The sequence below is a fragment of the Procambarus clarkii genome, chromosome 1 (assembly GCF_040958095.1).
Source record: "Procambarus clarkii isolate CNS0578487 chromosome 1, FALCON_Pclarkii_2.0, whole genome shotgun sequence".
Lineage (NCBI taxonomy): Eukaryota > Metazoa > Arthropoda > Malacostraca > Decapoda > Cambaridae > Procambarus > Procambarus clarkii.
In genome coordinates, this window is record NC_091150.1 from 5,983,248 (window position 1) to 5,998,378 (window position 15,131).

Sequence of the window (15,131 nt, forward strand, 5' to 3'; positions counted from 1 at the left end):
GTCATTACTCACATGTAACCACGTGCTGTCTAAGGTCCTTGTGAGAGTCGACGCCGCCACCCTGTGTGTTGTCATTACTCACATGTAACCACGTGCTGTCTAAGGTCCTTGTGAGAGTCGACGCCGCCACCCTGTGTGTTGTCATTACTCACATGTAACCACGTGCTGTCTAAGGTCCTTGTGAGAGTCGACGCCGCCACCCTGTGTGTTGTCATTACTCACATGTAACCACGTGCTGTCTAAGGTCCTTGTGAGAGTCGACGCCGCCACCCTGTGTGTTGTCATTACTCGCATGTAACCACGTGCTGTCTAAGGTCCTTGTGAGAGTCTACGCCGCCACCCTGTGTGTCATCATTACTCGCATGTAACCACGTGCTGTCTAAGGTCCTTGTGAGAGTCGACGCCGCCACCCTGTGTGTTGTCATTACTCGCATGTAACCACGTGCTGTCTAAGGTCCTTGTGAGAGTCTACGCCGCCACCCTGTGTGTCATCATTACTCACATGTAACCACGTGCTGTCTAAGGTCCTTGTGAGAGTCTACGCCGCCACCCTGTGTGTCATCATTACTCGCATGTAACCACGTGCTGTCTATGGTCCTTGTGAGAGTCTACGCCGCCACCCTGTGTGTCATCATTACTCGCATGTAACCACGTGCTGTCTAAGGTCCTTGTGAGAGTCAACGCCGCCACCCTGTGTGTCATCATTACTCACATGTAACCACGTGCTGTCTAAGGTCCTTGTGAGAGTCTACGCCGCCACCCTGTGTGTCATCATTACTCGCATGTAACCACGTGCTGTCTAAGGTCCTTGTGAGAGTCGACGCCGCCACCCTGTGTGTCATCATTACTCACATGTAACCACGTGCTGTCTAAGGTCCTTGTGAGAGTCTACGCCGCCACCCTGTGTGTCATCATTTCTCGCATGTAACCACGTGCTGTCTAAGGTCCTTGTGAGAGTCGACGCCGCCACCCTGTGTGTCATCATTACTCACATGTAACCATGTGCTGTCTAAGGTCCTTGTGAGAGTCTACGCCGCCACCCTGTGTGTCATCATTACTCACATGTAACCTTGTGCTGTCTATGGTCCTTGTGAGAGTCGACGCCGCCACCCTGTGTGTCATCATTACTCACATGTAACCATGTGCTGTCTATGGTCCTTGTGAGAGTCGACGCCGCCACCCTGTGTGTCATCATTACTCGCATGTAACCACGTGCTGTCTAAGGTCCTTGTGAGAGTCGACGCCGCCACCCTGTGTGTCATCATTACTCACATGTAACCATGTGCTGTCTATGGTCCTTGTGAGAGTCGACGCCGCCACCCTGTGTGTCATCATTACTCACATGTAACCATGTGCTGTCTAAGGTCCTTGTGAGAGTCAACGCCGCCACCCTGTGTGTCATCATTACTCACATGTAACCATGTGCTGTCTAAGGTCCTTGTGAGAGTCGACGCCGCCACCCTGTGTGTCATCATTACTCGCATGTAACCACGTGCTGTCTATGGTCCTTGTGAGAGTCTACGCCGCCACCCTGTGTGTCATCATTACTCGGAAGTGTAATGATGACACACAGATAGGTACACATGGTCAACGTCGACGCTGGTAGACATGGTCAACGTTGGCGCTGGTAGACATGGTCAACGTCGACGCTGATACACATGGTCAACGTCGACGCTGGTACACATGGTCAACGTCGACGCTGGTACACATGGTCAACGTCGACGCTGGTACACATGGTCAACGTCGACGCTGGTACACATGGTCAACGTCGACGCTGGTACACATGGTCAACGTCGACGCTGGTACACATGGTCAACGTCGACGCTGGTACACATGGTCAACGTTGACGCTGGTAGACGTGGTCAACGTTGACGCTGGTAGACGTGATCAACGTCGGCGCTGGTACACATGGTCAACGTCGACGCTGATAGACATGGTCAACGTCGACGCTGGTACACATGGTCAACGTTGACGCTGGTAGACGTGGTCAACGTTGACGCTGGTAGACGTGGTCAACGTCGGCGCTGGTAGACGTGGTCAACGTTGACGCTGGTAGACGTGGTCAATGTTGACGCTGGTAGACGTGGTCAACGTCGACGCTGGTAGACGTGGTCAACGTTGACGCTGGTAGACGTGGTCAATGTTGACGCTGGTAGACGTGGTCAACGTTGACGCTGGTAGACGTGGTCAACGTCGACGCTGGTAGTCGTGGTCAACGTCGACGCTGGTAGACGTGGTCAACGTCGACGCTGGTACACATGGTCAACGTCGACGCTGATAGACATGGTCAACGTCGACGCTGGTACACATGGTCAACGTTGACGCTGGTAGACGTGGTCAACGTTGACGCTGGTAGACGTGGTCAACGTCGGCGCTGGTAGACGTGGTCAACGTTGACGCTGGTAGACGTGGTCAATGTTGACTCTGGTAGACGTGGTCAACGTCGACACTGGTAGACGTGGTCAACGTTGACGCTGGTAGACGTGGTCAATGTTGACGCTGGTAGACGTGGTCAAAGTCGACGCTGGTAGACGTGGTCATTGTTGACGCTGGTAGACGTGGTCAACGTTGACGCTGGTAGACGTGGTCAACGTCGACGCTGGTAGTCGTGGTCAACGTCGACGCTGGTAGACGTGGTCAACGTCGACGCTGGTACACATGGTCAACGTCGACGCTGATAGACATGGTCAACTTCGACGCTGGTACACATGGTCAACGTTGACGCTGGTAGACGTGGTCAACGTTGACGCTGGTAGACGTGGTCAACGTCGACGCTGGTAGACGTGGTCAACGTTGACGCTGGTAGACGTGGTCAATGTTGACGCTGGTAGACGTGGTCAACGTCGACGCTGGTAGACGTGGTCAACGTTGACGCTGGTAGACGTGGTCAATGTTGACGCTGGTAGACGTGGTCAAAGTCGACGCTGGTAGACGTGGTCAATGTTGACGCTGGTAGACGTGGTCAACGTTGACGCTGGTAGACGTGGTCAACGTCGACGCTGGTAGACACGGTCGACGCAGATAGACACGGTCGACGCAGATAGACACGGTCGACGCAGATAGACACGGTCGACGCAGATAGACACGGTCGACGCAGATAGACACGGTCGACGCAGATAGACACGGTTGACGCAGGTAGACACGGTCGACGCAGATAGACACGGTCGACGCAGGTAGACACGGTCGACGCAGATAGACACGGTCGACGCAGATAGACACGGTCGACGCAGATAGACACGGTTGACGCAGGTAGACACGGTCGACGCAGATAGACACGGTCGACGCAGGTAGACACGGTCGACGCAGATAGACACGGTCGACGCAGATAGACACGGTCGACGCAGATAGACACGGTTGACGCAGGTAGACACGGTCGACGCAGGTAGATACGGTCGACGCAGGTAGACACGGTCGACGCAGGTAGACACGATCGACGCAGGTAGACACGGTCGACGCCGGTAGACACGGTCGACGCAGGTAGACACGGTCGACGCAGGTAGACACGGTCGACGCAGGTAGACACGGTCGACGCAGGTAGACACGGTCGACGTTGCAACAGGTGAACCACTAAAGTATTCACGAGTCAATAGTTTGTTTAATAATGAAGAGATTTGGAACCTCGTGTGTGTTCAGATGGATTTGATCATGGTTACCTGCGGTATACCTGGCGTATACTCTTAGTATACCTGGCGTATAGTATACTCGGAGTATACCTGAAGTAGGTTCTGGAAAGTCTACTGCCCCACAACCCGGTCTGGGGCCAGGCTCGTCGTGTGATTACTTGATCAATCAAGGCTGTTGCTTGGAGCTGCCTGGAGGCCCTCGTATCCATTATAACCCGGCTGGTCCGCCACTTCCTGCCTGGCTTTCTCCTGAATCTCTTCATGTAAATGTTGAGGATCTGCAAATTTCGTTCACTATATTCCAGAATTAGTTACATTTTAAATTATGTGCATCATACTGATTTGCTACTTAAAATTATGTCTTATGATGTCTCCTATGTTTAATAGTGCATTTCTTAATGTTGGTAAAATATAAGGAATTAATTTTACAGTATAATTAACTTGCTCGGGAAGGAAAATATTGAGGGCCTGTCCGGGAGTTGAACCCGGGACCTCCTGCATCCAAAGCAGGAATCATACCACTAGACCAACAGGCCGTGGATATTTGAGTTTAGTTACGTTATTTATATCACCTTTTTAGAATTAAATATGCCTATTGAAAATTACCAGAGCCTGTCCGGGATTCGAGCCCGGGAGGCGAGTATTTAAAGCAGGCAATTTTTTTCTTGAGCAAAGCATAGTTTTCAACATGCGATCAATCAACTGGTAAACATTGCACACTTCCTTGTCGTTTGTAGTGAATCTGCCTTCCTGTATCCTCAATTTAATTACCTGTTCATACACTGTTGGTTTTTCTCCTGATGTGGCTGTGCAGCAATTTAGATTGAGTCTTTGCCTTGCTTGCTATGTCATTTTCGTATTGCCCATCTGCCTCTCTTCTCACCTTGACGTATTAATTTTTGTTACTCCGGTATCTTTCTCTGTTCTCAAGTGTCCTGTTATTTCTATAGTTTCTCCGCACTTTTGTATTCTGTTGCCTTGCTAGATAAGATCTCTAATTAATACATGGGATTCTCATCTGCATTTCGTTTTTTTTCCTTTCGGACCGGGGCAAACTTGTCTGCTGCCTATTTAATCTTCTTCGTGATGTAATCCATCGTATCTTGGGCTGTCATTCCCCTGAGATTTCCCATGTTATATCTGTTAGGAATTTTCTTATCTCCTAGTAGTTTCCCTTTTTGGAATGCTGGCTTTTTGTTTTCAGGTCCCTTTCTTGAGTACATTTGGTTCTTCGACCAAATACTCAAACGTGATTACTCTGTGGTCGCTTATTCGTACTGGGGTCTCGAAACCGTTTTCTCTTAAGTCGGAGTCGTTCAGAGTGAAGACTAGGTCGAGTCTCGCTGATTATCGATTATCGTTTCCTCTCATTCTTATGCGGCCTCTGACATGCTGGCTTAAAACGTTTTATCGCCACCTACAATAGTTTAGTTCTCCATGTTTCCTCACCTCCGTGTGGTTTCTTGTTCTCCCAGTCTATCCTTCCGTGATTGAAGTTCCCCTTGATGATGATCCTCCCATTGTCATGGTGCCTGTAATGTAGTCTCTGGAGTGTGTGAATGTGTGTGTGTGCGTACTCACCTAGTTGTGCTTTCGGGGATTGAGCTCTGGCTCCTTGGTCCCGCTTCTCAACCGTCAATCAACTGATGTACAGATTCCTGAGCCTACCGGGCTCTTACACCTCTACATTTGAACATATCTACATGTGTGTGTGTGTGTGTGTGTGTGTGTGTGTGTGTGTGTGTGTATTCACCTAGTTGTGTTTGCGAGGGCTGAGCTTTGTTCTTTCGGCCCGCCTCTCAGCTGTCAATCAACTGTTTACTAACTACTTTTTTTCTCCACACCATACACACACACACACACCCCAGGAAGCAGCCCGTGACAGCTGACTAACTCCAAGGTACCTATTTACTGATAGGTAACAGGGGCATTCAGGGTGAAAGAAACTTTGCCCATTTGTTTCTGCCTGGTGCGGGAATCGGACCCGCGCCACAGAATTACGAGTCCTGCGCGCTATCCACCAGGCTACAAGGCCCCCTTAATGTGTGCGTGTGTGTGTGTGTGTATGTGTGTGTGTGTGTGTCTGTGTGTGTGTTTGTGTGTACTCACCTTATTGTGCTTGCGGGGGTGAGCTTTGGCTCTTTGGTCCCTCCTCTCAACTATCAATCAACTGGTGTACAGATTCCTGAGCCTACTGGGCTCTATCATATCTACATTTAAAGCTGTGTATGGAGTCAGCCTCCACCATATCTCTGCCTAATGCATTCCACCTGTTAACTACTCTGACACTGAAAAAGTTCTTTCAAACGTCCCTGTGGCTCATTTGGATACTCAGTTTCCACCTGTGTCCCCTTGTTCGCGTACCGCCAGTGTTGAATAGTTTATACTTGTCTACTCTGTCAATTCCCCCTGAGGATTTTGTAGGTGGTGATCATGTCTTCCCTCACTCTTCTGTCTTCCAGTGTCGTAAGGTGCATTTCCCGCAGCCTTTCCTCGTAACTCATGCTACTTAGATCTGGGACTAGTCTAGGGGCATACCCCTGAACTTTTTCCAGCTTCGTCTTGTGCTTGACAAGGTACGGGCTCCATGCTGGGGCCGCATACTCCAGGATTGGTCTTACGTATGTGGTGTACAAGATTCTGAATGATTCCTTACACAGGTTCCTGAAGGCTGTTCTGGTGTTAGCCAGCCTCGCATATGCTGCAGACGTAATTCTTTTTATGTGGGCTTCAAGAGACAGGTTTGGTGAGATATCAATTCATAGATCTTTCAATTTTTCCGTTGCATTAAGTACTTCATCTCCTATTGTGTATCTTGTGTCTGGCCTCTAGTTTCCACCGCCTAGTTTCATTACTTTGCATTTACTCATGTTAAACTTTAGCAGCCATTTGTTGGACCATTCATTCAATCTGTCTAAGTCGTCCTGTAGCCTCCTATTATCATCCTCTATTTCAATCCTCCTCATAATTTTTGCATCATCAGCAAACATGGAGAGACACGATTCTATACCCTCTGGGAGATCATTTACATATATCCGAAACAGTATAGGTCCAAGAACTGACCCTTGCGAGACTCCACTTGTAACGTCTCGCCAATCTGAGACCTCACCCCTCACACTGACTCGTTGTCTCCTGTTGCTTAGGTACTCCTTTATCCAACGGAGTACCTTCCCTTTCACTCCAGCCTGCATCTCCAGCTTTTTCACTAGCCTCTTATGTGATACTGTATCAAAGGCTTTTTGACAATCCAAAAATATGCAGTCTGCCCACCCTCTTTCTTCCCTAATTTTTGCTGCCTGGTCGTAAAATTCAATTAGCCCTGTGAGGCAGGACTTGCCATCCATGAACCCATGTTGATGCTGTGTTACAAAGTTCTTTCGCAACAGATGTTCCACTAGCTTTCTTCGCACAATCTTCTCCATCAGCTTGCATGGTATGAAGGTTATGGTCACTGGCCTGTAGTTCAGTGCCTCCTGGCTATTCCCTTTCTTGTATATTGGAACTACATTAGCTGCCTTCCAAATTTCCGGCAGTTCCCCTGTTGCCAGTAATTTGTTATACACTATGTAGAGTGGTAGGCACAGTCATTCTGCTCCTTCCCTTAGTATCCAAGGGGTGATTCCATATGGACCTATAGCCTTTGTCACATCCAACTCTAGTAAAGACTTCTTTATTTCTCCACTGGTAATCTTAAACTCTTCTAGTGGTTCCTGGTTAACTATTCCCTATCTTATCTCTGGAATCTCTCCTTGCTCTAAGTTGAAGACCTCCTGGAATTTCTTATTCAGCTCCTCACACACTTCCTTGTCGTTTGTAGTGAATCCTTCTGCCCCTATCCTTATATTCATTACCTGTTCCTTTGCTGTTTTTTTCTCCTGATGTGGCTGTGAAGCAATTTAGGTTGAGTCTTTGCCTTGCTTGCGATGTCATTTTCGTATTGTCTTTCTACCTCTCTTCTCATCCTGACATATTCATTCCTGGCACTCTTTTATCTTTCTCTGCTCATAAATGTCCTGTTATTCCTATAGATCCATGCCCTTTTATTTTGCTGCTTAGCTAGCCTACACCTCTGGTTAAACCATGGGTTTCTCATCTTCATTTCATTGTTTTCCTTTTGGGCTGGGACAAACTTGTTTGCTGCTTCCTTGCACTTGTGCATGATGAAGTCCATCATGTCTTAGGCCGTCTTTCCCCTGAGCTTTGTTCCCCATGTTATATCTGTTAAGAATTTTCTTAACTCCTCATAATTTTCCTTTCGGAATGGCAGTTTTTTGTTTTCAGTACCCCTCCTCTAGTTCAGTAACCCTTCCTCAACCAGATGCTCAAACATCAGTATACTGTGGTCGCTTATTCCTACTGGGGCCTCATAGCCGATTTCCCTTATGTCGGAGTCGTTCAGAGTGAAGACTAGGTCGAGTCTCGCTGGTTCATCGTTTCCTCTCATCCTAGTGGGTTCCCTGACATGTTGGCTGAGAAAGTTTCTTGTCGCCACCTCCATTAGTTAGGCTCTCCATGTATCCTCTCCTCCATGTGGTTCCTTGTTCTCCCAGTCTATCCTTCCGTGATTGAAGTCTCCATGATGAGCAGATGGGATCTATTTCTACAAGCAGCAGAAACTGCCTTCTGAATTATAGTGTTAACAGTTATGTTGATGTTGTCATACTCTTGCCTGGGTCTTCTGTCATTTGGTGGAGGGTTATATATCACTGCTACTACTACTTTTGGTCCTCCCAATGTCATGGTGCCTGTTATGTTGTCTCTGAATCCCTCGCAGCCCACGAGGTCCATCTCCTTGAAGCTCCATTCTTTTCTCATTAGTAGGGCCACTCCACCTTCTCCCCGTCCTTCCCTCTCTTTCCTTATTACAGTGTAGTAATAAGAGACACCGCATTCATTATGATGCCTGAGAGTTTTGTTTCTGTGAGTTTGATGACATCTGGGTTCACTTCTTGTGTTCTTTCCCGTAGTTCACTTGCCTTGCTTGTGATCCCATCTATGTTCGAGTACATCTCCATGAAGCTGACTCTCTTCTGTCCTTTCTCAGATCCTATTGCTTCCCCTGAAGCAGGGAAACAGGGAGGGACCGGGATGGGGGGGCCTATGAAGGGGGGACCTGGGGGTTCTGGGGTGTGCGGGGGCTGGGAGGATCTGGTACGGGGAGGGTGGTGTAGGAGGGAGGGCTTCGGGGGGGGGGGGAAGAGTGCTTGCGGTGTGGGTGAGTGGGGGAGGCTTGGGAGGATGAGAGGGGGAGGCTTTGGAGAGTGTGGCAGAAGGGGAGGCTTGGGGTGGTATGGGAGGGAAGAGGGCTTGGGGTAATTAGGGGAAATGGGGGGCATAAAAGGAAGGAGGGCTTGGGGGGGAGGTTGTGGGATAGGGAGGGGCGAGGGGGGATGAGGAAAAAGGGAGGGCTGAGAAGAGTGGGGGAGAAGGGAGGGCACAGGATGGTGGAGGATACTGGAGGGTTAGGCGGGCAGGGGAGTATGGAGGGCTTGGGGCTGGGGGAGAAGGGAGGGGCATGGAGAATTAGGGAGGACTTGGGGGGGGAGAAGGGAGATCATGGGGAGGGTGCCCAAGGTGGGCACCTCGGGCACCTGGGGTTGGGGCACGTAGAGCATCTATTGGGTTTAAGATGGGGGGGTCCTTCTGTGTGTGTGTGTGTGTGTGTGTGTGTGTGTGTGTGTGTGTGTGTGTGTGTGTGTACTCACCTAATTGTACTTACCTAATTGTGCTTGCGGGGATTGAGCTCTGGCTCTTTGGTCCCGCCTCTCAACCGTCAATCAACAGGTATACAGGTTCCTGAGCCAATTGGGCTCTTTCATATCTACACTTGAAACTGTGTATGAAGTCAGCCTCCACCACATCTCTTCCTAATGCATTCCATTTGTCTCTGACTCTGACACTAAAAAAGTTCTTTCTAATATCTCTGTGGCTCATTTGGGCACTCACTTTCCACCTGTGTTCCCTAGTGCGGGTGCCCTTTGTGTTAAATAGCCTGTCTTTATCTACCCTATCAATTCCCTATCAATTCCTGTGTGTGTGTGTGTGTGTGTGTGTGTGTACTCACCTATTTGTACTCACCTATTTGTGCTTGCGGGGGGTTGAGCTTTGGCTCTTTGGCCCCGCCTCTCAAGCGTCAATCGACTGGTGTACAGATTCCTGAGCCTACTGGGCTCTATCATATCAACATTTAAAACTGTGTATGGAGTCAGCCTCCACCACATCACTTTCCAATGCAATCCACGTGTTAACTACTCTGACACTGAAAAAGTTCTTTCTATCCCTATGGCTCATTTAGGTACTTAGTTTCCACCTGTGTCCCCTTGTTCGCGTACCACCAGTGTTGAATAGTTTATCCTTTTCTCCCCTGTCAATTTCCCCTGAAGATTTTGTAGGTTGTGATTATGTCTCCCCTTTCTCTTCTATTTTCCAGTGTCGTAAGGTGCATTTCCCCGCAACCTTTCCTCGTAACTCATGCCCCTTAGTTCTGGGACTAGTCTAGTGACATACCTCTGAACTTTTTTTGTCCATCTTCGTCTTGTGCTTGACAAGGTACGGGCTCCATGCTTGGGCCGCATACTCCAGGATTGGTGATTGTCGTTTTAGGTATGTGTGTACTCACCTAGTTGTGCTTGCGGGGGTTGAGCTCTGGCTATTTGGTCCCGCCTCTCAACCGTCTATCAACAGGTGTACAGATTTCTGAGCCTATTGGGCTCTATCATATCTACACTTGAAACTGTCTATGGAGTCAGCCTCCACCACATTACTTCCTAATGCATTCCATTTGCCAACCACTCTGACACTAAAAAAGTTCTTTCCAATATTTCTGTGGCTCATGTGGGCACTCAGTTTCCACCTGTGTCCCCTAGTGCGTGTGCCCCTTGTGTTAAATAGCCTGTCTTTATCAACCCTGTCGATTCCCTTGAGAATCTTGAATCTGGTGATCATGTCCCCCCTAACTCTTCTGTCTTCCAACGAAGTGAGGTTTAATTCCCGTAGTCTCTCCTCGTAGCTCATACCTCTCAGCTCGGGTACTAGTCTGGTGGCAAACCTTTGAACCTTTTCCAGTTTAGTCTTATGTTTGACTAGATATGGACTCCATGCTGGAGCCGCATACTCCAGTATTGGTCTGACATATGTGGTATATAATGTTCTAAAAGATTCCTTACACAAGTTTCTAAAGGCCGTTCTTATGTTAGCCAACCTGGCATATGCTGCTGATGTTATCCTCTTGATATGAGCTTCAGGGGACAGGTCTGGCGTGATATCAACCCTCAGGTCTTTCTCTCTCTCTGACTCTTGAAGTATTTCATCTCCCAAATGATACCTTGTATCTGGTCTCCTGCTTCTTACCCCTATCTTCATTACATTACATTTGCTTGGGTTAAACTCTAACAGCCATTTGTTCGACCATTCCTGCAGCTTGTCCAGGTCTTCATGAAGCCTCAAGCTGTCCTCCTCTGTCTTAATGCTTCTCATAATTTTGGCGTCGTCAGCAAAATGTGTGTGTAAGTCTGTGTGTGTGTGTGTGATTACCTATGTGTAATTACCTATGTGTAGGTACAGGATGAGAGCTATGCTCATAGTATGTCGTCTTCCCAGCACTCTTTTTCATATAACGGTTTGAAACTACTGGCGGTCTTGGCTTCCACCACTTCTCACCTAATTTATTCCAACCATCTACTACTCTGTTTGCAAAAGTGAATTTTCTAATATTTCTTCGGCATCTGTATTTAGCTAGTTTAAATCTATGACCTCTTGTTCTTAAAGTTTCGGGTCTCAGGAAATCTTCCCTATCTATATAAATAAAAATGTAAATGATCGTTTCTTCAAAATCGCTAATCTCCGAAAGTTCTTCACCGATTGCTTTGAAATTTTCACACAACGTTCCATTCGCATCCGAGCGGGTTTATGTATACATACTATGTAGATGTCACGTCTGTGATGGGGAAAAAAACATGCTTTTTGGAAAACTTTTTTTTTTATGTGTTTTTCATGTGAGGGAAAACTTCGAAACCTCTTTACCGATTTCTTTGAAGTTTTGACACAACGTTGCATTCGCATAAGCGAGTATTTTTATATACTTACTATATACATGCTTCTCCAGTGACAGGAAGAAACATGTTTTTTTTTAAAACAGCGCCATCTGTTGCACGTAATAGCAACACACGCTATACTGAATATGTTATGATTCCATTTCAATGTTTCCGATTGCACTGATAAATTGAATTTTCATAGATTTCGATTTATTTTCATTTTGATTTAATTATTTTGAGTGACACTGCGTTGAATTGAGCTGTGTTGTTGACCATTCCAATCATTTCGTGAGTATAAGTATAAATGCCACACCTGTGAAAGGTGTGGCATTTATATATATATTTTTTTAACAGCGCCATATACTGTACGTAAGAGCAACACACGCTATACTAAATATGTTACAATTCCATTTCAATGTTTCCAGTTGCACTGATAAATGGAATATTCATAGATTTCGATTTATTTTCATTTTTATTTAATTATTTTGTGTGATAATGCCTTGGAATTGAGCTGTGTTGTTTACCATACCGTTCATTTTGCGAGTAGAGTTTATTTTTGTATTTTTTCCTTTTTCTCATTTCTTTTTTAAACTCTTCTTCTTATTTTTCAGTGATGGGAACATAAGGTTATTTGATGCTCACAATTTTCTGATGGGAACATAAGATCATTTGGGGATGCATCAGATGAAGGAGCGGGGAATGATGGGGAGGACGAAGGGACGTGAGTGGGGGAGGACGAGGGGACAGGGGAGGGGGTAATGGTGGGGAGGACGAGGGTACAGGGGAGTTGGGGATGGTGAGGACGAGGGGAGGGAGGAATTTATAATGGTGGGGAGAACAAGAGGACAGGGGAGTGGGGGATGGTGGGGAGGAAGAGGAGACAGGGGAGGGGGGGGGAATGGTAGGGAGGTCGAGGGGACAGGGAAGTGGGAGATGACGGGGGAGGATGAGGGGATTATGGAGTGGGGGAATGGAGGGGGAAGACTAGGGGACGGTGGAGTTTGAGATGGTGGGGAGAACAAGGGGACAGATGAAGGGGCAATTGTGGGGAGGACGAGGGGGGATGGGTGGAGTAGGGGATGGTTAGGAGGACGAGAGGGATGGGAGAGGGGGAATGGTGGGGAGGACTGGGGGACAAGGAAAGGTTGCTGTGGCTCAGCAACGCACATGCGTTGCTGAGCCACAGCAACGCATGGCCGGGTACAACTAGTCAATAATAAAGTGAATGTGTGTGTGTGTGTGTGTGTGTGTGTGTGTGTGTGTGTGTGTGTGTGTGTGTGTGTGTGTGTGTGTGTGTGTGTGTGTGTGTGTGTCTACATTAGCAAGCTATTAGCTCTTGGACCCCGCCTTTCTACCCTGTTTATATTTTCACTATTATGGATACTACATATAATTCTCTCTAACACACGCACACATTCCCAGGAAGCAGCCCGTAGCAGCTGCCTAACTCTCAGGTACCTATTTACTGCTAGGTCAACAAGTAGCATCAGAGTGAAAGAAACAGCCCATTTGTTTCTGCCTCTGCTGAGGATCGAGCTCGGGCCCTAAGAACCCCGACTCCAGAGCGCTGCTCACTTTGTCGTGAGGCACCAAAAGGAAATGTAGCCTAAGCGGTTCCGTCCAGTAGCAGGAATTGAATCCACGACCAATGCGCGTAAATTTAATCATTTCATAAACGCTCACTGGAAGTATTCCTATTAATAAACATTTTCGAGTCATTTACAGAGTGAAAGCGACGTCCAGCTAAACAACTATCCCAAGTGAGCTTCGAACCCTTGACCTCTGGATTAGAAGTCCAGCGCGCTATCCACTGTGCCATATGTGTCTTTCACATCCATATCCACTCACCTAGTTCACCTAGTTGTACTCACCTAGTTATGCTGGCGAGGGTTGAGCTCTGGCTCTTTGGTCTCGCCTCATAACTGTCAATTAACTGATGTACAGGTTCCTGAGATTATGGGCTTTATCATATTTACACTTGAAGCTGTGTATGGAGTCTGACTCCACCACATCACTTGCATTCCAATTGTCAACCACTCTGACTCTTAAAAAGTTCTTTCAAATATCCCTGTGGCTCATTTGAGCACTCAGTTTCCACCTGTGTCCTCTAGTGTGTGTGTGCCCCTTGTAATTAATAGCCTGTCTTTATCTACCCTGTAAATTCCTTTGAGAATCTTGTATGTGGTAATCATGTCCCCCTAACTCAACTGTCTTCTAGTGACGTGAGGTTTAATTCCCGTAGTCTCTCCTCGTTGCTCATATCTCTCAGGTCGGGTACTAGTCTGGTGGCAAACCTTTGAACCTTTTCCATTTTTGTATTTTGCTTGACTATATATGGACTCCATGCTGGAGCTGCATACTCCAGTATTGGTCTGACATATGTGGTATACAAAGTTCTGAATGAATCCTTACACAAGTTTCTAAAGGCCGTTCTTATGTTGGCCAATCTGGCATATGCTGCTGATGTTATCCCCTTGATATGGGTTTCAGGTGACAGGTTTGGCGTGATATTTACCCCCCTTCCCCGAAGTCCTTCTCTCTCTCTCTCTCTCTCTCTCTCTCTCTCTCTCTCTCTCTCTCTCTCTCTCTCTCTCTCTCTCTCTCTCTCTCTCTCTCTCTCTCTCTCTCTCTCTCTCTCTCTCTCTCTCTCTCTCTCTCTCTCTCTCTCTCTCTCTCACTCTGACTCTTGAAGAATATAAACTACCAAATGATACCTTGTATCTGGTCTCCTGCTCCCTACACTTATCTCCAATACATTACATTTGCTTGTGTTAATTTTTAACAACCATTTGTTTGACCATTCCTTCAGTTTATCCAGGTCTTCTTGAACCCTCTAGCAGTCCTCCTCTCTCTTAATCCTTCTCATAATTTTGGCATCGTCAGCAAACATTGAGAGGAATGAGTCTATACCCTCCGGGAGATCATTTATGTATATCAAAAACATGTTAGGCCCGAGTACAGAGCCCTGTGGGACTCCACTGGTGACTTCACACCAATCTGAGGTCTCATCCCTCACTGTAACTCTCTGCTTCCTATTGCTTAGGAACTCCCTTATCCACTGCCTGTTACTCCTGCCTGTCTATCAAGCATCTGTACCAGCCTCTGATGGGGTACTGTGTCAAAGGCTTTCCGGCAGTCCAAGAAAATGCAGTCCGCCTGCCTTCCTTTTGTTGCCTGCTCGTAGAATTATTAAGGAGGCATAACTTTAAAATATGCAATAAATGAAAACTGGTTCGATTTCAATCAAACGTTTTAGACTAGCTGTATATAAAACGGGCTCCCACTGGTCAGAGTCTCAGCATCGTAGCATGTCCCAATGTTCCAAAATAATAAAAAATTAACATCAAACACAAATGTCAACTGAAATCATGTCTATGACTCTCAGCTATCACAATAGCATATAATAAAAAATATTATGATTAGTTTTATCCCCCCCAAAATTTAGTCAATTTTTTTTTTAATTTGATAATATTTT

The 15,131-nt window shown here is 47.1% G+C and overlaps 1 non-coding gene across 1 annotated transcript; it reads right to left on the reverse strand.

Moving 5' to 3' along the window:
- Positions 1 to 4,087: 4,087 nt before the first annotated feature.
- Positions 4,088 to 4,159, reverse strand: TRNAP-UGG (transfer RNA proline (anticodon UGG)). Its single transcript has one exon. It is a non-coding gene; the product is annotated as a tRNA-Pro (tRNA).
- Positions 4,160 to 15,131: the final 10,972 nt, after the last annotated feature.